Source organism: Phyllobates terribilis, unplaced genomic scaffold (genome assembly GCF_046119375.1).
Source record: "Phyllobates terribilis strain yellow unplaced genomic scaffold, ASM4611937v1 Scaffold_15__1_contigs__length_34870131, whole genome shotgun sequence".
Taxonomy (NCBI): domain Eukaryota; kingdom Metazoa; phylum Chordata; class Amphibia; order Anura; family Dendrobatidae; genus Phyllobates; species Phyllobates terribilis.
In genome coordinates, this window is record NW_027362775.1 from 21,460,381 (window position 1) to 21,484,320 (window position 23,940).

Genomic DNA, 23,940 nt, shown 5'->3' on the forward strand with positions numbered 1-23,940 from the left:
TTTAAAAATGCCTCGGAACTCTTCCATTGTTCTCAGAATTCCGCTGATGTTTAAAAATGCTTCGGTAATCTTCCATTGTTTTCAAAATTCCGCTGACGTTTAAAAATGCTTCAGAACTCTTCCATTGTTCTCAGAATTCCGCTGATGTTGAAAAATGCTTCGGAACTCTTCCATTGTTCTTGGAATTCCGCTGACGCTTAAAATTGCTTCACAACTCTTCTATTGTTCTCGGAAATTCCGCTGACTTTAAAAAATGCTTCGGAACTCTTCCATTGTTCTCGGAATTCCGCTGAAGTTTAAGAATGCTTCGGAACTCTTCCAATGTTCTCGGAATTCTGCTGAAGTTTAAAAATGCTTTGGAACTCTTCCATTGTTCTCGGAATTCGGCTGACGCTTAAAAATGCTTCACAACTCTTCTATTGTTCTCGGAATTCCGCTGACTTTTAAAAATGCTTCGGAACTCTTCCATTGTTCTCGGAATTCCGCAGAAGTTTAAGAATGCTTCGGAACTCTTCCATTGTTCCACGGAATTCTGCTGAAGTTTAAAAATGCTTCGGAACTCTTCCATTGTTTTCAGAATTCCGCTGACATTTAAAAATGCTTTGGAACTCTTCCATTGTTCTCAGAATTAAGCAGACATATAAAAATGCTTCGGAACTCTTCCATTGTTCTCGTAATTCCGCTGACATTTAAAAATGCTTCGGAACACTTCCATTGTTCTGGAATTCCGCTGACGTTTAAAAATACTTCACAACTCTTCCATTGTTCTCGGTATTCTGCTGACTTTTAAAAATGCTTCGGAACTCTTCCATTGTTCTCGGAATTCCGGTGAAGTTTACGTATGCTTCGGAGCTCTTCCATTGTTCTCGGAATTCCGCTGACATTTAAAAATGCTTCAGAACTCTTCCATTGTTCTCGGAATTCCGCTGATGTTTAAAAATGCTTCGGAACTCTTCCATTGTTCTCGTAATTCCGCTGAAGTTTAAAAATGCTTCGGAACTCTTCCATTGTTCTCGGAATTCCGCTGACGTTTAAAAATGCTTCACAACTCTTCCATTTTTCTCGGTATTCCGCTGACTTTTAAAAATGCTTTGGAAATCTTCCATTGTTTTCAAAGTTCCGCTGACGTTTAAAAATGCTTCAGAACTCTTCCATTGTTCTCGGAATTCCGCTGATGTTGAAAAATGCTTCGGAACTCTTCCATTGTTCTCGGAATTCCGCTGACGCTTAAAATTGCTTCAAAACTCTTCTATTGTTCTCGGAAATTCCGCTGACTTTAAAAAATGCTTCGGAACTCTTCCATTGTTCTCGGAATTCCGCTGAAGTTTAAGAATGCTTCGGAACTCTTCCATTGTTCTCGGAATTCTGCTGAAGTTTAAAAATGCTTTGGAACTCTTCCATTGTTCTCGGAATTCCGCTGACGCTTAAAAATGCTTCACAACTCTTCTATTGTTCTCGGAATTCCGCTGACTTTTAAAAATGCTTCGGAACTCTTCCATTGTTTTCAAAATTCCGCTGACGTTTAAAAATGCTTCAGAACTCTTCCATTGTTCTCGGAATTCCGCTGATGTTGAAAAATGCTTCGGAACTCTTCCATTGTTCTCGGAATTCCGCTGACGCTTAAAATTGCTTCAAAACTCTTCTATTGTTCTCGGAAATTCCGCTGACTTTAAAAAATGCTTCGGAACTCTTCCATTGTTCTCGGAATTCCGCTGAAGTTTAAGAATGCTTCGGAACTCTTCCATTGTTCTCGGAATTCTGCTGAAGTTTAAAAATGCTTTGGAACTCTTCCATTGTTCTCGGAATTCCGCTGACGCTTAAAAATGCTTCACAACTCTTCTATTGTTCTCGGAATTCCGCTGACTTTTAAAAATGCTTCGGAACTCTTCCATTGTTCTCGGAATTCCGCAGAAGTTTAAAAATGCTTCGGAACTCTTCCATTGTTCTCGGAATTCTGCTGAAGTTTAAAAATGTTTAGGAACTCTTCCATTGTTTTCAGAATTCCGCTGACATTTAAAAATGCTTTGGAACTCTTCCATTGTTCTCAGAATTCTGCAGACATATAAAAATGCTACGGAACTCTTCCATTGTTCTCGGAATTCCGCTGACATTTAAAAATGCTTCGGAACTCTTCGATTGTTCTGGAATTCCGCTGATGTTTAAAAATGCTTCACAACTCTTCCATTGTTCTCGGTATGTTGCTGACTTTTAAAAATGCTTCGGAACTCTTCCATTGTTCTCGGAATTCCGCTGAGGTTTAAAAATGCTTCGGAACACTTCCATTGTTCTCGGAATTCCGCTGACGTTTAAAAATGCTTCACAACTCTTCCATTGTTCTCGGAATTCCGCTGACTTTTAAAAATGCTTCGGAACTCTTCGATTGTTCTCCAAATTCCGCTGACCTTTAAAAATGCTTCACAACTCTTCCATTGTTCTCAGAATTCCGCTGACGTTTAAAAATGCTTCCGAAATCTTCCATTGTTTTCAAAATTCCGCTAACGTTTAAAAATGCTTCAGAACTCTTCCATTGTTCTCGGAATTCCGCTGATGTTTAAAAATGCTTCGGAACTGTTCCATTGTTCTCGGAATTCTGCTGACGCTTAAAAATGCTTCACAACTCTTCTATTGTTCTCAGAATTCCACTGACTTTTAAAAATACTTCGGAACTCTTCCATTTTTCTCGGAATTCTGCTGAAGTTTAAAAATGCTTCAGAACTCTTCCATTGTTTTCAGAATTCCGCTGACATTTAAAAATGCTTTGGAACTCTTCCATTGTTCTTGGAATTCCGCTGACATTTAAAAATGCTTCGGAACTCTTCCATTGTTCTAGGAATTCCGCTGACTTTTAAAAATGCTTCGGAACTCTTCCACTGTTCTCGGAATTCCGCTGAAGTTTAAATATTCTTCGGAACTCTTCCATTGTTCTCGGAATTATGCTGAAGATTAAAAATGCTTCGGAAGTCTTCCATTGCTCTCAGAATTCCGCTGACGTTTAAAAATGCTTCACAACTCTTCCATTGTTCTCGGAATTCCGCTGACTTTTAAAAATGCTTTGGAACTCTTCCATTGTTCTCGGAATTATGCTGAAGTTTAAAAATGCTTCGGAACTCTTCCATTGTTCTCAGAATTCCGCTGACATTTAAAAATGCTTCGGAACTCTTCCATTGTTCTCGGAATTCCGCTGATGTTTAAAAATGCTTCGGAACTCTTCCATTGTTCTCGGAATTCCGCTGAAGTTTAAAAATGCTTCGGAACTCTTCCATTGTTCTCGGATTTCCGCTGACGTTTAAAAATGCTTCACAACTCTTCTATTGTTCTCGGTATTCCGCTGAAGTTTAAATTTGCTTCGGAACTCTTCCATTGTTCTCGTAATACCGTTGAAGTTTAAAAATGCTTCGGAACTCTTCCATTGTTCTCGTAATTCCGCTGAAGTTTAAAAATGCTTCGGAACTCTTCCAGATTTCTCGGAATTCCGCTGACATATAAAAATGCTTTGGAACTCTTCCTTTTTTCTCGGAATTCCGTTGATGTTTAAAAATGCTTCAGAACTCTTCCATTGTTCTCGGAATTCCGCTGAAGTTTACGTATGCTTCGGAACTCTTCCATTGTTCTGGAATTCCGCTGACGTTTAAAAATGATTCACAACTCTTCCATTGTTCTCGGTATTCCCCTGACTTATAAAAATGCTTCGGAACTCTTCCATTGTTCTCGGAATTCCGCTGAAGTTTAAGTATGCTTCGGAACTCTTACATTGTTCTCGGAATTCTGCTGAAGTTTAAAAATGCTTCAGAACTCTTCCATTGTTCTCAGAATTCCGCTGAAATTTAAAAATGCTTCGGAACTCTTCCATTGTTCTCGGAATTCCGCTGACATTTAAAAATGCTTCAGAACTCTTCCATTGTTCTCTGAATTCCGCTGATGTGTAAAAATGCTTCAGAACTCTTCCATTGTTCTCGGAATTCCGCTGACGTTTAAAAATGCTTCACAACTCTTCCATTGTTCTCGGAATTTTGCGGACTTTTAAAAATGCTTCGGAACTCTTCCATTGTTCTCAAAATTCCGCTGAAGTTTAAAAATGCCTCGGAACTCTTCCATTGTTCTCAGAATTCCGCTGATGTTTAAAAATGCTTCGGTAATCTTCCATTGTTTTCAAAATTCCGCTGACGTTTAAAAATGCTTCAGAACTCTTCCATTGTTCTCAGAATTCCGCTGATGTTGAAAAATGCTTCGGAACTCTTCCATTGTTCTTGGAATTCCGCTGACGCTTAAAATTGCTTCACAACTCTTCTATTGTTCTCGGAAATTCCGCTGACTTTAAAAAATGCTTCGGAACTCTTCCATTGTTCTCGGAATTCCGCTGAAGTTTAAGAATGCTTCGGAACTCTTCCAATGTTCTCGGAATTCTGCTGAAGTTTAAAAATGCTTTGGAACTCTTCCATTGTTCTCGGAATTCGGCTGACGCTTAAAAATGCTTCACAACTCTTCTATTGTTCTCGGAATTCCGCTGACTTTTAAAAATGCTTCGGAACTCTTCCATTGTTCTCGGAATTCCGCAGAAGTTTAAGAATGCTTCGGAACTCTTCCATTGTTCCACAGAATTCTGCTGAAGTTTAAAAATGCTTCGGAACTCTTCCATTGTTTTCAGAATTCCGCTGACATTTAAAAATGCTTTGGAACTCTTCCATTGTTCTCAGAATTAAGCAGACATATAAAAATGCTTCGGAACTCTTCCATTGTTCTCGTAATTCCGCTGACATTTAAAAATGCTTCGGAACACTTCCATTGTTCTGGAATTCCGCTGACGTTTAAAAATACTTCACAACTCTTCCATTGTTCTCGGTATTCTGCTGACTTTTAAAAATGCTTCGGAACTCTTCCATTGTTCTCGGAATTCCGGTGAAGTTTACGTATGCTTCGGAGCTCTTCCATTGTTCTCGGAATTCCGCTGACATTTAAAAATGCTTCAGAACTCTTCCATTGTTCTCGGAATTCCGCTGATGTTTAAAAATGCTTCGGAACTCTTCCATTGTTCTCGTAATTCCGCTGAAGTTTAAAAATGCTTCGGAACTCTTCCATTGTTCTCGAAATTTCGCTGACGTTTAAAAATGCTTCACAACTCTTCCATTTTTCTCGGTATTCCGCTGACTTTTAAAAATGCTTCGGAAATCTTCCATTGTTTTCAAAGTTCCGCTGACGTTTAAAAATGCTTCAGAACTCTTCCATTGTTCTCGGAATTCCGCTGATGTTGAAAAATGCTTCGGAACTCTTCCATTGTTCTCGGAATTCCGCTGACGCTTAAAATTGCTTCAAAACTCTTCTATTGTTCTCGGAAATTCCGCTGACTTTAAAAAATGCTTCGGAACTCTTCCATTGTTCTCGGAATTCCGCTGAAGTTTAAGAATGCTTCGGAACTCTTCCATTGTTCTCGGAATTCTGCTGAAGTTTAAAAATGCTTTGGAACTCTTCCATTGTTCTCGGAATTCCGCTGACGCTTAAAAATGCTTCACAACTCTTCTATTGTTCTCGGAATTCCGCTGACTTTTAAAAATGCTTCGGAACTCTTCCATTGTTCTCGGAATTCCGCAGAAGTTTAAAAATGCTTCGGAACTCTTCCATTGTTCTCGGAATTCTGCTGAAGTTTAAAAATGCTTAGGAACTCTTCCATTGTTTTCAGAATTCCGCAGACATTTAAAAATGCTTTGGAACTCTTCCATTGTTCTCAGAATTCTGCAGACATATAAAAATGCTTCGGAACTCTTCCATTGTTCTCGGAATTCCGCTGACATTTAAAAATGCTTCGGAACTCTTCGATTGTTCTGGAATTCCGCTGATGTTTAAAAATGCTTCACAACTCTTCCATTGTTCTCGGTATGTTGCTGACTTTTAAAAATGCTTCGGAACTCTTCCATTGTTCTCGGAATTCCGCTGAGGTTTAAAAATGCTTCGGAACTCTTCCATTGTTCTCGGAATTCCGCTGACGTTTAAAAATGCTTCACAACTCTTCCATTGTTCTCGGAATTCCGCTGACTTTTAAAAATGCCTCGGAACTCTTCGATTGTTCTCCAAATTCCGCTGACCTTTAAAAATGCTTCACAACTCTTCCATTGTTCTCAGAATTCCGCTGACGTTTAAAAATGCTTCAGAAATCTTCCATTGTTTTCAAAATTCCGCTAACGTTTAAAAATGCTTCAGAACTCTTCCATTGTTCTCGGAATTCCGCTGATGTTTAAAAATGCTTCGGAACTCTTCCATTGTTCTCGGAATTCTGCTGACGCTGAAAAATGCTTCACAACTCTTCTATTGTTCTCGGAATTCCACTGACTTTTAAAAATACTTCGGAACTCTTCCATTTTTCTCGGAATTCTGCTGAAGTTTAAAAATGCTTCAGAACTCTTCCATTGTTTTCAGAATTCCGCTGAGATTTAAAAATGCTTTGGAACTCTTCCATTGTTCTTGGAATTCCGCTGACATTTAAAAATGCTTCGGAACTCTTCCATTGTTCTAGGAATTCCGCTGACTTTTAAAAATGATTCGGAACTCTTCCACTGTTCTCGGAATTCCGCTGAAGTTTAAATATTCTTCGGAACTCTTCCATTGTTCTCGGAATTATGCTGAAGATTAAAAATGCTTCGGAAGTCTTCCATTGCTCTCAGAATTCCGCTGACGTTTAAAAATGCTTCACAACTCTTCCATTGTTCTCGGAATTCCGCTGACTTTTAAAAATGCTTTGGAACTCTTCCATTGTTCTCGGAATTATGCTGAAGTTTAAAAATGCTTCGGAACTCTTCCATTGTTCTCAAAATTCCGCTGATGTTTAAAAATGCTTCGGAACTCTTCCATTGTTCTCGGATTTCCGCTGACGTTTAAAAATGCTTCACAACTCTTCTATTGTTCTCGGTATTCCGCTGAAGTTTTAATTTTACTTCGGAACTCTTCCATTGTTCTCGTAATACCGTTGAAGTTTAAAAATGCTTCGGAACTCTTCCATTGTTCTCGTAATTCCGCTGAAGTTTAAAAATGCTTCAGAACTCTTCCAGATTTCTCGGAATTCCGCTGACATATAAAAATGCTTTGGAACTCTTCCTTTTTTCTCGGAATTCCGTTGATGTTTAAAAATGCTTCAGAACTCTTCCATTGTTCTCGGAATTCCGCTGAAGTTTACGTATGCTTCGGAACTCTTCCATTGTTCTGGAATTCCGCTGACGTTTAAAAATGCTTCACAACTCTTCCATTGTTCTCGGTATTCCCCTGACTTATAAAAATGCTTCGGAACTCTTCCATTGTTCTCGGAATTCCGCTGAAGTTTAAGTATGCTTCGGAACTCTTACATTGTTCTCGGAATTCTGCTGAAGTTTAAAAATGCTTCAGAACTCTTCCATTGTTCTCAGAATTCCGCTGAAATTTAAAAATGCTTCGGAACTCTTCCATTGTTCTCGGAATTCCGCTGACATTTAAAAATGCTTCAGAACTCTTCCATTGTTCTCTGAATTCCGCTGACGTGTAAAAATGCTTCAGAACTCTTCCATTGTTCTCGGAATTCCGCTGACGTTTAAAAATGCTTCACAACTCTTCCATTGTTCTCGGAATTTTGCGGACTTTTAAAAATGCTTCGGAACTCTTCCATTGTTCTCAAAATTCCGCTGAAGTTTAAAAATGCCTCGGAACTCTTCCATTGTTCTCAGAATTCCGCTGATGTTTAAAAATGCTTCGGTAATCTTCCATTGTTTTCAAAATTCCGCTGACGTTTAAAAATGCTTCAGAACTCTTCCATTGTTCTCAGAATTCCGCTGATGTTGAAAAATGCTTCGGAACTCTTCCATTGTTCTTGGAATTCCGCTGACGCTTAAAATTGCTTCACAACTCTTCTATTGTTCTCGGAAATTCCGCTGACTTTAAAAAATGCTTCGGAACTCTTCCATTGTTCTCGGAATTCCGCTGAAGTTTAAGAATGCTTCGGAACTCTTCCAATGTTCTCGGAATTCTGCTGAAGTTTAAAAATGCTTTGGAACTCTTCCATTGTTCTCGGAATTCGGCTGACGCTTAAAAATGCTTCACAACTCTTCTATTGTTCTCGGAATTCCGCTGACTTTTTAAAATGCTTCGGAACTCTTCCATTGTTCTCGGAATTCCGCAGAAGTTTAAGAATGCTTCGGAACTCTTCCATTGTTCCACGGAATTCTGCTGAAGTTTAAAAATGCTTCGGAACTCTTCCATTGTTTTCAGAATTCCGCTGACATTTAAAAATGCTTTGGAACTCTTCCATTGTTCTCAGAATTCTGCAGACATATAAAAATGCTTCGGAACTCTTCCATTGTTCTCGTAATTCCGCTGACATTTAAAAATGCTTCGGAACACTTCCATTGTTCTGGAATTCCGCTGACGTTTAAAAATACTTCACAACTCTTCCATTGTTCTCGGTATTCTGCTGACTTTTAAAAATGCTTCGGAACTCTTCCATTGTTCTCGGAATTCCGGTGAAGTTTACGTATGCTTCGGAGCTCTTCCATTGTTCTCGGAATTCCGCTGACATTTAAAAATGCTTCAGAACTCTTCCATTGTTCTCGGAATTCCGCTGATGTTTAAAAATGCTTCGGAACTCTTACATTGTTCTCGGAATTCCAGTGAAGTTTAAAAATGCTTCGGAACTCTTACATTGTTCTCAGAATTCCTCTGACGCTTAAAATTGCTTCACAACTCTTCTATTGTTCTCGGCATTGCCCTGACTTTTAAAAATGCTTCGGAACTCTTCCATTGTTCTCGGAATTCCGCTGAAGTTTAAAAATGCTTCGGAACTCTTCCATTGTTCTCGTAATTCCGCTGATGTTTAAAAATGCTTCGGAACTCTTCCATTGTTCTCGGAATTCCGCTGACGCTTAAAAATGCTTCACAACTCTTCTATTGTTCTCGGAATTCCGCTGACTTTTAAAAATACTTCGGAACTCTTCCATTTTTCTCGGAATTCTGCTGAAGTTTAAAAATGCTTCAGAACTCTTCCATTGTTTTCAGAATTCCGCTGACATTTAAAAATGCTTTGGAACTCTTCCATTGTTCTTGGAATTCCGCTGACATTTAAAAATGCTTCAGAACTCTTCCATTGTTCTAGGAATTCCGCTGACTTTTAAAAATGCTTCGGAACTCTTCCATTGTTCTCGGAATTCCGCTGAAGTTTAAATATTCTTCGGAACTCTTCCATTGTTCTCGGATTTATGCTGAAGATTAAAAATGCTTCGGAAGTCTTCCATTGCTCTCAGAATTCCGCTGACGTTTAAAAATGCTTCACAACTCTTCCATTGTTCTCGGAATTCCGCTGACTTTTAAAAATGCTTTGGAACTCTTCCATTGTTCTCGGAATTATGCTGAAGTTTAAAAATGCTTCGGAACTCTTCCATTGTTCTCAGAATTTCGCTGACATTTAAAAATGCTTCGGAACTCTTCCATTGTTCTCGGAATTCCGCTGATGTTTAAAAATGCTTCGGAACTCTTCCATTGTTCTCGGAATTCCGCTGAAGTTTAAAAATGCTTCGGAACTCTTCCATTGTTGTAGGAATTCTGCTGAAGTTTAAAAATGCATCAGAACTCTTCCATTGTTCTCGGAATTCGGGTGAAGTTTAAAAATGCTTCGGAACTCTTCCATTGTTCTCGGATTTCCGCTGACGTTTAAAAATGCTTCACAACTCTTCTATTGTTCTCGGTATTCCGCTGAAGTTTAAATTTGCTTCGGAACTCTTCCATTGTTCTCGTAATTCCGTTGAAGTTTAAAAATGCTTCGGAACTCTTCCATTGTTCTCGTAATTCCGCTGAAGTTTAAAAATGCTTCGGAACTCTTCCAGATTTCTCGGAATTCCGCTGACATATAAAAATTCTTCGGAACTCTTCCTTTTTTCTCGGAATTCCGTTGATGTTTAAAAATGCTTCAGAACTCTTCCATTGTTCTCGGAATTCCGCTGAAGTTTACGTATGCTTCGGAACTCTTCCATTGTTCTGGAATTCCGCTGACGTTTAAAAATGCTTCACAACTCTTCCATTGTTCTCGGTATTCCCCTGACTTATAAAAATGCTTCGGAACTCTTCCATTGTTCTCGGAATTCCGCTGAAGTTTAAGTATGCTTCGGAACTCTTACATTGTTCTCGGAATTCTGCTGAAGTTTAAAAATACTTCACAACTCTTCCATTGTTCTCGGTATTCTGCTGACTTTTAAAAATGCTTCGGAACTCTTCCATTGTTCTCGGAATTCCGGTGAAGTTTACGTATGCTTCGGAGCTCTTCCATTGTTCTCGGAATTCCGCTGACATTTAAAAATGCTTCAGAACTCTTCCATTGTTCTCGGAATTCCGCTGATGTTTAAAAATGCTTCGGAACTCTTCCATTGTTCTCGTAATTCCGCTGAAGTTTAAAAATGCTTCGGAACTCTTCCATTGTTCTCGGAATTTCGCTGACGTTTAAAAATGCTTCACAACTCTTCCATTTTTCTCGGTATTCCGCTGACTTTTAAAAATGCTTCGGAAATCTTCCATTGTTTTCAAAGTTCCGCTGACGTTTAAAAATGCTTCAGAACTCTTCCATTGTTCTCGGAATTCCGCTGATGTTGAAAAATGCTTCGGAACTCTTCCATTGTTCTCGGAATTCCGCTGACGCTTAAAATTGCTTCAAAACTCTTCTATTGTTCTCGGAAATTCCGCTGACTTTAAAAAATGCTTCGGAACTCTTCCATTGTTCTCGGAATTCCGCTGAAGTTTAAGAATGCTTCGGAACTCTTCCATTGTTCTCGGAATTCTGCTGAAGTTTAAAAATGCTTTGGAACTCTTCCATTGTTCTCGGAATTCCGCTGACGCTTAAAAATGCTTCACAACTCTTCTATTGTTCTCGGAATTCCGCTGACTTTTAAAAATGCTTCGGAACTCTTCCATTGTTTTCAAAATTCCGCTGACGTTTAAAAATGCTTCAGAACTCTTCCATTGTTCTCGGAATTCCGCTGATGTTGAAAAATGCTTCGGAACTCTTCCATTGTTCTCGGAATTCCGCTGACGCTTAAAATTGCTTCAAAACTCTTCTATTGTTCTCGGAAATTCCGCTGACTTTAAAAAATGCTTCGGAACTCTTCCATTGTTCTCGGAATTCCGCTGAAGTTTAAGAATGCTTCGGAACTCTTCCATTGTTCTCGGAATTCTGCTGAAGTTTAAAAATGCTTTGGAACTCTTCCATTGTTCTCGGAATTCCGCTGACGCTTAAAAATGCTTCACAACTCTTCTATTGTTCTCGGAATTCCGCTGACTTTTAAAAATGCTTCGGAACTCTTCCATTGTTCTCGGAATTCCGCAGAAGTTTAAAAATGCTTCGGAACTCTTCCATTGTTCTCGGAATTCTGCTGAAGTTTAAAAATGCTTAGGAACTCTTCCATTGTTTTCAGAATTCCGCTGACATTTAAAAATGCTTTGGAACTCTTCCATTGTTCTCAGAATTCTGCAGACATATAAAAATGCTTCGGAACTCTTCCATTGTTCTCGGAATTCCGCTGACATTTAAAAATGCTTCGGAACTCTTCCATTGTTCTGGAATTCCGCTGATGTTTAAAAATGCTTCACAACTCTTCCATTGTTCTCGGTATGTTGCTGACTTTTAAAAATGCTTCGGAACTCTTCCATTGTTCTTGGAATTCCGCTGAGGTTTAAAAATGCTTCGGAACTCTTCCATTGTTCTCGGAATTCCGCTGACGTTTAAAAATGCTTCACAACTCTTCCATTGTTCTCGGAATTCCGCTGACTTTTAAAAATGCTTCGGAACTCTTCGATTGTTCTCCAAATTCCGCTGTCCTTTAAAAATGCTTCACAACTCTTCCATTGTTCTCAGAATTCCGCTGACGTTTAAAAATGCTTCAGAAATCTTCCATTGTTTTCAAAATTCCGCTAACGTTTAAAAATGCTTCAGAACTCTTCCATTGTTCTCGGAATTCCGCTGATGTTTAAAAATGCTTCGGAACTCTTCCATTGTTCTCGGAATTCCGGTGAAGTTTACGTATGCTTCGGAGCTCTTCCATTGTTCTCGGAATTCCGCTGACATTTAAAAATGCTTCAGAACTCTTCCATTGTTCTCGGAATTCCGCTGATGTTTAAAAATGCTTCGGAACTCTTACATTGTTCTCGGAATTCCAGTGAAGTTTAAAAATGCTTCGGAACTCTTACATTGTTCTCAGAATTCCTCTGACGCTTAAAATTGCTTCACAACTCTTCTATTGTTCTCGGCATTGCCCTGACTTTTAAAAATGCTTCGGAACTCTTCCATTGTTCTCGGAATTCCGCTGAAGTTTAAAAATGCTTCGGAACTCTTCCATTGTTCTCGTAATTCCGCTGATGTTTAAAAATGCTTCGGAACTCTTCCATTGTTCTCGGAATTCCGCTGACGCTTAAAATTGCTTCAAAACTCTTCTATTGTTCTCGGAAATTCCGCTGACTTTAAAAAATGCTTCGGAACTCTTCCATTGTTCTCGGAATTCCGCTGAAGTTTAAGAATGCTTCGGAACTCTTCCATTGTTCTCGGAATTCTGCTGAAGTTTAAAAATGCTTTGGAACTCTTCCATTGTTCTCGGAATTCCGCTGACGCTTAAAAATGCTTCACAACTCTTCTATTGTTCTCGGAATTCCGCTGACTTTTAAAAATGCTTCGGAACTCTTCCATTGTTTACAAAATTCCGCTGACGTTTAAAAATGCTTCAGAACTCTTCCATTGTTCTCGGAATTCCGCTGATGTTGAAAAATGCTTCGGAACTCTTCCATTGTTCTCGGAATTCCGCTGATGCTTAAAATTGCTTCAAAACTCTTCTATTGTTCTCGGAAATTCCGCTGACTTTAAAAAATGCTTCGGAACTCTTCCATTGTTCTCGGAATTCCGCTGAAGTTTAAGAATGCTTCGGAACTCTTCCATTGTTCTCGGAATTCTGCTGAAGTTTAAAAATGCTTTGGAACTCTTCCATTGTTCTCGGAATTCCGCTGACGCTTAAAAATGCTTCACAACTCTTCTATTGTTCTCGGAATTCCGCTGACTTTTAAAAATGCTTCGGAACTCTTCCATTGTTCTTGGAATTCCGCAGAAGTTTAAAAATGCTTCGGAACTCTTCCATTGTTCTCGGAATTCTGCTGAAGTTTAAAAATGCTTAGGAACTCTTCCATTGTTTTCAGAATTCCGCTGACATTTAAAAATGCTTTGGAACTCTTCCATTGTTCTCAGAATTCTGCAGACATATAAAAATGCTTCGGAACTCTTCCATTGTTCTCGGAATTCCGCTGACATTTAAAAATGCTTCGGAACTCTTCGATTGTTCTGGAATTCCGCTGATGTTTAAAAATGCTTCACAACTCTTCCATTGTTCTCGGTATGTTGCTGACTTTTAAAAATGCTTCGGAACTCTTCCATTGTTCTCGGAATTCCGCTGAGGTTTAAAAATGCTTCGGAACTCTTCCATTGTTCTCGGAATTCCGCTGACGTTTAAAAATGCTTCACAACTCTTCCATTGTTCTCGGAATTCCGCTGACTTTTAAAAATGCTTCGGAACTCTTCGATTGTTCTCCAAATTCCGCTGACCTTTAAAAATGCTTCACAACTCTTCCATTGTTCTCAGAATTCCGCTGACGTTTAAAAATGCTTCAGAAATCTTCCATTGTTTTCAAAATTCCGCTAACGTTTAAAAATGCTTCAGAACTCTTCCATTGTTCTCGGAATTCCGCTGATGTTTAAAAATGCTTCGGAACTCTTCCATTGTTCTCGGAATTCCGGTGAAGTTTACGTATGCTTCGGAGCTCTTCCATTGTTCTCGGAATTCCGCTGACATTTAAAAATGCTTCACAACTCTTCTATTGTTCTCGGTATTCCGCTGAAGTTTAAATTTGCTTCGGAACTCTTCCATTGTTCTCGTAATACCGTTGAAGTTTAAAAATGCTTCGGAACTCTTCCATTGTTCTCGTAATTCCGCTGAAGTTTAAAAATGCTTCGGAACTCTTCCAGATTTCTCGGAATTCCGCTGACATATAAAAATGCTTTGGAACTCTTCCTTTTTTCTCGGAATTCCGTTGATGTTTAAAAATGCTTCAGAACTCTTCCATTGTTCTCGGAATTCCGCTGAAGTTTACGTATGCTTCGGAACTCTTCCATTGTTCTGGAATTCTGCTGAAGTTTAAAAATGCTTCAGAACTCTTCCATTGTTCTCAGAATTCCGCTGAAATTTAAAAATGCTTCGGAACTCTTCCATTGTTCTCGGAATTCCGCTGACATTTAAAAATGCTTCAGAACTCTTCCATTGTTCTCTGAATTCCGCTGACGTTTAAAAATGCTTCAGAAATCTTCCATTGTTTTCAAAATTCCGCTAACGTTTAAAAATGCTTCAGAACTCTTCCATTGTTCTCGGAATTCCGCTGATGTTTAAAAATGCTTCGGAACTCTTCCATTGTTCTCGGAATTCCGGTGAAGTTTACGTATGCTTCGGAGCTCTTCCATTGTTCTCGGAATTCCGCTGACATTTAAAAATGCTTCACAACTCTTCTATTGTTCTCGGTATTCCGCTGAAGTTTAAATTTGCTTCGGAACTCTTCCATTGTTCTCGTAATACCGTTGAAGTTTAAAAATGCTTCGGAACTCTTCCATTGTTCTCGTAATTCCGCTGAAGTTTAAAAATGCTTCGGAACTCTTCCAGATTTCTCGGAATTCCGCTGACATATAAAAATGCTTTGGAACTCTTCCTTTTTTCTCGGAATTCCGTTGATGTTTAAAAATGCTTCAGAACTCTTCCATTGTTCTCGGAATTCCGCTGAAGTTTACGTATGCTTCGGAACTCTTCCATTGTTCTGGAATTCTGCTGAAGTTTAAAAATGCTTCAGAACTCTTCCATTGTTCTCAGAATTCCGCTGAAATTTAAAAATGCTTCGGAACTCTTCCATTGTTCTCGGAATTCCGCTGACATTTAAAAATGCTTCAGAACTCTTCCATTGTTCTCTGAATTCCGCTGACGTGTAAAAATGCTTCAGAACTCTTCCATTGTTCTCGGAATTCCGCTGACGTTTAAAAATGCTTCACAACTCTTCCATTGTTCTCGGAATTTTGCGGACTTTTAAAAATGCTTCGGAACTCTTCCATTGTTCTCAAAATTCCGCTGAAGTTTAAAAATGCCTCGGAACTCTTCCATTGTTCTCAGAATTCCGCTGATGTTTAAAAATGCTTCGGTAATCTTCCATTGTTTTCAAAATTCCGCTGACGTTTAAAAATGCTTCAGAACTCTTCCATTGTTCTCAGAATTCCGCTGATGTTGAAAAATGCTTCGAAACTCTTCCATTGTTCTTGGAATTCCGCTGACGCTTAAAATTGCTTCACAACTCTTCTATTGTTCTCGGAAATTCCGCTGACTTTAAAAAATGCTTCGGAACTCTTCCATTGTTCTCGGAATTCCGCTGAAGTTTAAGAATGCTTCGGAACTCTTCCAATGTTCTCGGAATTCTGCTGAAGTTTAAAAATGCTTTGGAACTCTTCCATTGTTCTCGGAATTCGGCTGACGCTTAAAAATGCTTCACAACTCTTCTATTGTTCTCGGAATTCCGCTGACTTTTAAAAATACTTCGGAACTCTTCCATTGTTCTCGGAATTCCGCAGAAGTTTAAGAATGCTTCGGAACTCTTCCATTGTTCCACGGAATTCTGCTGAAGTTTAAAAATGCTTCGGAACTCTTCCATTGTTTTCAGAATTCCGCTGACATTTAAAAATGCTTTGGAACTCTTCCATTGTTCTCAGAATTCTGCAGACATATAAAAATGCTTCGGAACTCTTCCATTGTTCTCGTAATTCCGCTGACATTTAAAAATGCTTCGGAACACTTCCATTGTTCTGGAATTCCGCTGACGTTTAAAAATACTTCACAACTCTTCCATTGTTCTCGGTATTCTGCTGACTTTTAAAAATGCTTCGGAACTCTTCCATTGTTCTCGGAATTCCGGTGAAGTTTACGTATGCTTCGGAGCTCTTCCATTGTTCTCGGAATTCCGCTGACATTTAAAAATGCTTCAGAACTCTTCCATTGTTCTCGGAATTCCGCTGATGTTTAAAAATGCTTCGGAACTCTTACATTGTTCTCGGAATTCCAGTGAAGTTTAAAAATGCTTCGGAACTCTTACATTGTTCTCAGAATTCCTCTGACGCTTAAAATTGCTTCACAACTCTTCTATTGTTCTCGGCATTGCCCTGACTTTTAAAAATGCTTCGGAACTCTTCCATTGTTCTCGGAATTCCGCTGAAGTTTAAAAATGCTTCGGAACTCTTCCATTGTTCTCGTAATTCCGCTGATGTTTAAAAATGCTTCGGAACTCTTCCATTGTTCTCGGAATTCCGCTGACGCTTAAAAATGCTTCACAACTCTTCTATTGTTCTCGGAATTCCGCTGACTTTTAAAAATACTTCGGAACTCTTCCATTTTTCTCGGAATTCTGCTGAAGTTTAAAAATGCTTCAGAACTCTTCCATTGTTTTCAGAATTCCGCTGACATTTAAAAATGCTTTGGAACTCTTCCATTGTTCTTGGAATTCCGCTGACATTTAAAAATGCTTCAGAACTCTTCCATTGTTCTAGGAATTCCGCTGACTTTTAAAAATGCTTCGGAACTCTTCCATTGTTCTCGGAATTCCGCTGAAGATTAAATATTCTTCGGAACTCTTCCATTGTTCTCGGAATTATGCTGAAGATTAAAAATGCTTCGGAAGTCTTCCATTGCTCTCAGAATTCCGCTGACGTTTAAAAATGCTTCACAACTCTTCCATTGTTCTCGGAATTCCGCTGACTTTTAAAAATGCTTTGGAACTCTTCCATTGTTCTCGGAATTATGCTGAAGTTTAAAAATGCTTCGGAACTCTTCCATTGTTCTCAGAATTTCGCTGACATTTAAAAATTCTTCGGAACTCTTCCATTGTTCTCGGAATTCCGCTGATGTTTAAAAATGCTTCGGAACTCTTCCATTGTTCTCGGAATTCCGCTGATATTTAAAAATGCTTTGGAACTCTTCCATTGTTCTCAGAATTCTGCAGACATATAAAAATGCTTCGGAACTCTTCCATTGTTCTCGGAATTCCGCTGACATTTAAAAATGCTTCGGAACTCTTCGATTGTTCTGGAATTCCGCTGATGTTTAAAAATGCTTCACAACTCTTCCATTGTTCTCGGTATGTTGCTGACTTTTAAAAATGCTTCGGAACTCTTCCATTGTTCTCGGAATTCCGCTGAGGTTTAAAAATGCTTCGGAACTCTTCCATTGTTCTCGGAATTCCGCTGACGTTTAAAAATGCTTCACAACTCTTCCATTGTTCTCGGAATTCCGCTGACTTTTAAAAATTCTTCGGAACTCTTCCATTGTTCTCGGAATTCCGCTGATGTTTAAAAATGCTTCGGAACTCTTCCATTTTTCTCGGAATTCTGCTGAAGTTTAAAAATGCTTCAGAACTCTTCCATTGTTTTCAGAATTCCGCAGACATTTAAAAATGCTTTGGAACTCTTCCATTGTTCTTGGAATTCCGCTGACATTTAAAAATGCTTCGGAACTCTTCCATTGTTCTAGGAATTCCGCTGACTTTTAAAAATGCTTCGGAACTCTTCCATTGTTCTCGGAATTCCGCTGAAGTTTAAATATTCTTCGGAACTCTTCCATTGTTCTCGGAATTATGCTGAAGATTAAAAATGCTTCGGAAGTCTTCCATTGCTCTCAGAATTCCGCTGACGTTTAAAAATGCTTCACAACTCTTCCATTGTTCTCGGAATTCCGCTGACTTTTAAAAAATGCTTTGGAACTCTTCCATTGTTCTCGGAATTATGCTGAAGTTTAAAAATGCTTCGGAACTCTTCCATTGTTCTCAGAATTCCGCTGACATTTAAAAATGCTTCGGAACTCTTCCATTGTTCTCGGAATTCCGCTGATGTTTAAAAATGCTTCGGAACTCTTCCATTGTTCTCGGAATTCCGCTGAAGTTTAAAAATGCTTCGGAACTCTTCCATTGTTGTAGGAATTCTGCTGAAGTTTAAAAATGCATCGGAACTCTTCCATTGTTCTCGGAATTCGGGTGAAGTTTAAAAATGCTTCGGAACTCTTCCATTGTTCTCGGATTTCCGCTGACGTTTAAAAATGCTTCACAACTCTTCTATTGTTCTCGGTATTCCGCTGAAGTTTAAATTTGCTTCGGAACTCTTCCATTGTTCTCGTAATTCCGTTGAAGTTTAAAAATGCTTCGGAACTCTTCCATTGTTCTCGTAATTCCGCTGAAGTTTAAAAATGCTTCGGAACTCTTCCATTGTTCTCGGAATTCCGCTGACATTTAAAAATGCTTCGGAACTCTTCGATTGTTCTGGAATTCCGCTGATGTTTAAAAATGCTTCACAACTCTTCCATTGTTCTCGGTATGTTGCTGACTTTTAAAAATGCTTCGGAACTCTTCCATTGTTCTCGGAATTCCGCTGAGGTTTAAAAATGCTTCTGAACTCTTCCATTGTTCTCGGAATTCCGCTGACGTTTAAAAATGCTTCACAACTCTTCCATTGTTCTCGGAATTCCGCTGACTTTTAAAAATGCTTCGGAACTCTTCGATTGTTCTCCAAATTCCGCTGACCTTTAAAAATGCTTCACAACTCTTCCATTGTTCTCAGAATTCCGCTGACGTTTAAAAATGCTTCAGAAATCTTCCATTGTTTTCAAAATTCCGCTAACGTTTAAAAATGCTTCAGAACTCTTCCATTGTTCTCGGAATTCCGCTGATGTTTAAAAATGCTTCGGAACTCTTCCATTGTTCTCGGAATTCCGCTGACGCTTAAAAATGCTTCACAACTCTTCTGTTGTTCTCGGAATTCCGCTGACTTTTAAAAACACTTCGGAACTCTTCCATTTTTCTCGGAATTCTGCTGAAGTTTAAAAATGCTTCAGAACTCTTCCATTGTTTTCAGAATTCCGCAGACATTTAAAAATGCTTTGGAACTCTTCCATTGTTCTTGGAATTCCGCTGACATTTAAAAATGCTTCAGAACTCTTCCATTGTTCTAGGAATTCCGCTGACTTTTAAAAATGCTTCGGAACTCTTCCATTGTTCTCGGAATTCCGCTGAAGTTTAAATATTCTTCGGAACTCTTCCATTGTTCTCGGAATTATGCTGAAGATTAAAAATGCTTCGGAAGTCTTCCATTGCTCTCAGAATTCCGCTGACGTTTAAAAATGCTTCACAACTCTTCCATTGTTCTCGGAATTCCGCTGACTTTTAAAAATGCTTTGGAACTCTTCCATTGTTCTCGGAATTATACTGAAGTTTAAAAATGCTTCGGAACTCTTCCATTGTTCTCAGAATTCCGCTGACATTTAAAAATGCTTCGGAACTCTTCCATTGTTCTCGGAATTCCGCTGATGTTTAAAAATGCTTCGGAACTCTTCCATTGTTCTCGGAATTCCGCTGAAGTTTAAAAATGCTTCGGAACTCTTCCATTGTTGTAGGAATTCTGCTGAAGTTTAAAAATGCATCGGAACTCTTCCATTGTTCTCGGAATTCGGGTGAAGTTTAAAAATGCTTCGGAACTCTTCCATTGTTCTCGGATTTCCGCTGACGTTTAGAAATGCTTCACAACTCTTCTATTGTTCTCGGTATTCCGCTGAAGTTTAAATTTGCTTCGGAACTCTTCCATTGTTCTCGTAATTCCGTTGAAGTTTAAAAATGCTTCGGAACTCTTCCATTGTTCTCGTAATTCCGCTGAAGTTTAAAAATGCTTCGGAACTCTTCCAGATTTCTCGGAATTCCGCTGACATATAAAAATGCTTCGGAACTCTTCCTTTTTTCTCGGAATTCCGTTGATGTTTAAAAATGCTTCAGAACTCTTCCATTGTTCTCGGAATTCCGCTGAAGTTTACGTATGCTTCGGAACTCTTCCATTGTTCTGGAATTCCGCTGACGTTTAAAAATGCTTCACAACTCTTCCATTGTTCTCGGTATTCCCCTGACTTATAAAAATGCTTCGGAACTCTTCCATTGTTCTCGGAATTCCGCTGAAGTTTAAGTATGCTTCGGAACTCTTACATTGTTCTCGGAATTCTGCTGAAGTTTAAAAATGCTTCAGAACTCTTCCATTGTTCTCAGAATTCCGCTGACATTTAAAAATGCTTCGGAACTCTTCCATTGTTCTCGGAATTCCGCTGACATTTAAAAATGCTTCAGAACTCTTCCATTGTTCTCTGAATTCCGCTGACGTGTAAAAATGCTTCAGAACTCTTCCATTGTTCTCGGAATTCCGCTGACGTTTAAAAATGCTTCACAACTCTTCCATTGTTCTCGGAATTTTGCGGACTTTTAAAAATGCTTCGGAACTCTTCCATTGTTCTCAAAATTCCGCTGAAGTTTAAAAATGCCTCGGAACTCTTCCATTGTTCTCAGAATTCCGCTGATGTTTAAAAATGCTTCGGAAATCTTCCATTGTTTTCAAAATTCCGCTGACGTTTAAAAATGCTTCAGAACTCTTCCATTGTTCTCAGAATTCCGCTGATGTTGAAAAATGCTTCGGAACTCTTCCATTGTTCTTGGAATTCCGCTGACGCTTAAAATTGCTTCACAACTCTTCTATTGTTCTCGGAAATTCCGCTGACTTTAAAAAATGCTTCGGAACTCTTCCATTGTTCTCGGAATTCCGCTGAAGTTTAAGAATGCTTCGGAACTCTTCCAATGTTCTCGGAATTCTGCTGAAGTTTAAAAATGCTTTGGAACTCTTCCATTGTTCTCGGAATTCGGCTGACGCTTAAAAATGCTTCACAACTCTTCTATTGTTCTCGGAATTCCGCTGACTTTTAAAAATGCTTCGGAACTCTTCCATTGTTCTCGGAATTCCGCAGAAGTTTAAGAATGCTTCGGAACTCTTCCATTGTTCCACGGAATTCTGCTGAAGTTTAAAAATGCTTCGGAACTCTTCCATTGTTTTCAGAATTCCGCTGACATTTAAAAATGCTTTGGAACTCTTCCATTGTTCTCAGAATTCTGCAGACATATAAAAATGCTTCGGAACTCTTCCATTGTTCTCGTAATTCCGCTGACATTTAAAAATGCTTCGGAACACTTCCATTGTTCTGGAATTCCACTGACGTTTAAAAATACTGCACAACTCTTCCATTGTTCTCGGTATTCTGCTGACTTTTAAAATTGCTTCGGAACTCTTCCATTGTTCTCGGAATTCCGGTGAAGTTTACGTAGGCTTCGGAGCTCTTCCATTGTTCTCGGAATTCCGCTGACATTTAAAAATGCTTCAGAACTCTTCCATTGTTCTCGGAATTCCGCTGATGTTTAAAAATGCTTCGGAACTCTTACATTGTTCTCGGAATTCCAGTGAAGTTTAAAAATGCTTCGGAACTCTTACATTGTTCTCAGAATTCCGCTGACGCTTAAAATTGCTTCACAACTCTTCTATTGTTCTCGGCATTGCCCTGACTTTTAAAAATGCTTCGGAACTCTTCCATTGTTCTCGGAATTCCGCTGAAGTTTAAAAATGCTTCGGAACTCTTCCATTGTTCTCGTAATTCCGCTGATGTTTAAAAATGCTTCGGAACTCTTCCATTGTTCTCGGAATTCCGCTGACGCTTAAAAATGCTTCACAACTCTTCTATTGTTCTCGGAATTCCGCTGACTTTTAAAAATACTTCGGAACTCTTCCATTTTTCTCGGAATTCTGCTGAAGTTTAAAAATGCTTCAGAACTCTTCCATTGTTTTCAGAATTCCGCTGACATTTAAAAATGCTTTGGAACTCTTCCATTGTTCTTGGAATTCCGCTGACATTTAAAAATGCTTCGGAACTCTTACATTGTTCTAGGAATTCCGCTGACTTTTAAAAATGCTTCGGAACTCTTCCATTGTTCTCGGAATTCCGCTGAAGTTTAAATATTCTTCGGAACTCTTCCATTGTTCTCGGAATTATGCTGAAGATTAAAAATGCTTCGGAAGTCTTCCATTGCTCTCAGAATTCCGCTGACGTTTAAAAATGCTTCACAACTCTTCCATTGTTCTCAGAATTCCGCTGACTTTTAAAAAAGCTTTGGAACTCTTCCATTGTTCTCGGAATTATGCTGAAGTTTAAAAATGCTTCGGAACTCTTCCATTGTTCTCAGAATTCCGCTGACATTTAAAAATGCTTCGGAACTCTTCCATTGTTCTCGGAATTCCGCTGATGTTTAAAAATGCTTCGGAACTCTTCCATTGTTCTCGGAATTCCGCTGAAGTTTAAAAATGCTTCGGAACTCTTCCATTGTTGTAGGAATTCTGCTGAAGTTTAAAAATGCATCGGAACTCTTCCATTGTTCTCAAAATTCCGCTGAAGTTTAAAAATGCCTCGGAACTCTTCCATTGTTCTCAGAATTCCGCTGATGTTTAAAAATGCTTCGGTAATCTTCCATTGTTTTCAAAATTCCGCTGACGTTTAAAAATGCTTCAGAACTCTTCCATTGTTCTCAGAATTCCGCTGATGTTGAAAAATGCTTCGAAACTCTTCCATTGTTCTTGGAATTCCGCTGACGCTTAAAATTGCTTCACAACTCTTCTATTGTTCTCGGAAATTCCGCTGACTTTAAAAAATGCTTCGGAACTCTTCCATTGTTCTCGGAATTCCGCTGAAGTTTAAGAATGCTTCGGAACTCTTCCAATGTTCTCGGAATTCTGCTGAAGTTTAAAAATGCTTTGGAACTCTTCCATTGTTCTCGGAATTCGGCTGACGCTTAAAAATGCTTCACAACTCTTCTATTGTTCTCGGAATTCCGCTGACTTTTAAAAATACTTCGGAACTCTTCCATTGTTCTCGGAATTCCGCAGAAGTTTAAGAATGCTTCGGAACTCTTCCATTGTTCCACGGAATTCTGCTGAAGTTTAAAAATGCTTCGGAACTCTTCCATTGTTTTCAGAATTCCGCTGACATTTAAAAATGCTTTGGAACTCTTCCATTGTTCTCAGAATTCTGCAGACATATAAAAATGCTTCGGAACACTTCCATTGTTCTGGAATTCCGCTGACGTTTAAAAATACTTCACAACTCTTCCATTGTTCTCGGTATTCTGCTGACTTTTAAAAATGCTTCGGAACTCTTCCATTGTTCTCGGAATTCCGGTGAAGTTTACGTATGCTTCGGAGCTCTTCCATTGTTCTCGGAATTCCGCTGACATTTAAAAATGCTTCAGAACTCTTCCATTGTTCTCGGAATTCCGCTGATGTTTAAAAATGCTTCGGAACTCTTACATTGTTCTCGGAATTCCAGTGAAGTTTAAAAATGCTTCGGAACTCTTACATTGTTCTCAGAATTCCTCTGACGCTTAAAATTGCTTCACAACTCTTCTATTGTTCTCGGCATTGCCCTGACTTTTAAAAATGCTTCGGAACTCTTCCATTGTTCTCGGAATTCCGCTGAAGTTTAAAAATGCTTCGGAACTCTTCCATTGTTCTCGTAATTCCGCTGATGTTTAAAAATGCTTCGGAACTCTTCCATTGTTCTCGGAATTCCGCTGACGCTTAAAAATGCTTCACAACTCTTCTATTGTTCTCGGAATTCCGCTGACTTTTAAAAATACTTCGGAACTCTTCCATTTTTCTCGGAATTCTGCTGAAGTTTAAAAATGCTTCAGAACTCTTCCATTGTTTTCAGAATTCCGCTGACATTTAAAAATGCTTTGGAACTCTTCCATTGTTCTTGGAATTCCGCTGACATTTAAAAATGCTTCAGAACTCTTCCATTGTTCTAGGAATTCCGCTGACTTTTAAAAATGCTTCGGAACTCTTCCATTGTTCTCGGAATTCCGCTGAAGATTAAATATTCTTCGGAACTCTTCCATTGTTCTCGGAATTATGCTGAAGATTAAAAATGCTTCGGAAGTCTTCCATTGCTCTCAGAATTCCGCTGACGTTTAAAAATGCTTCACAACTCTTCC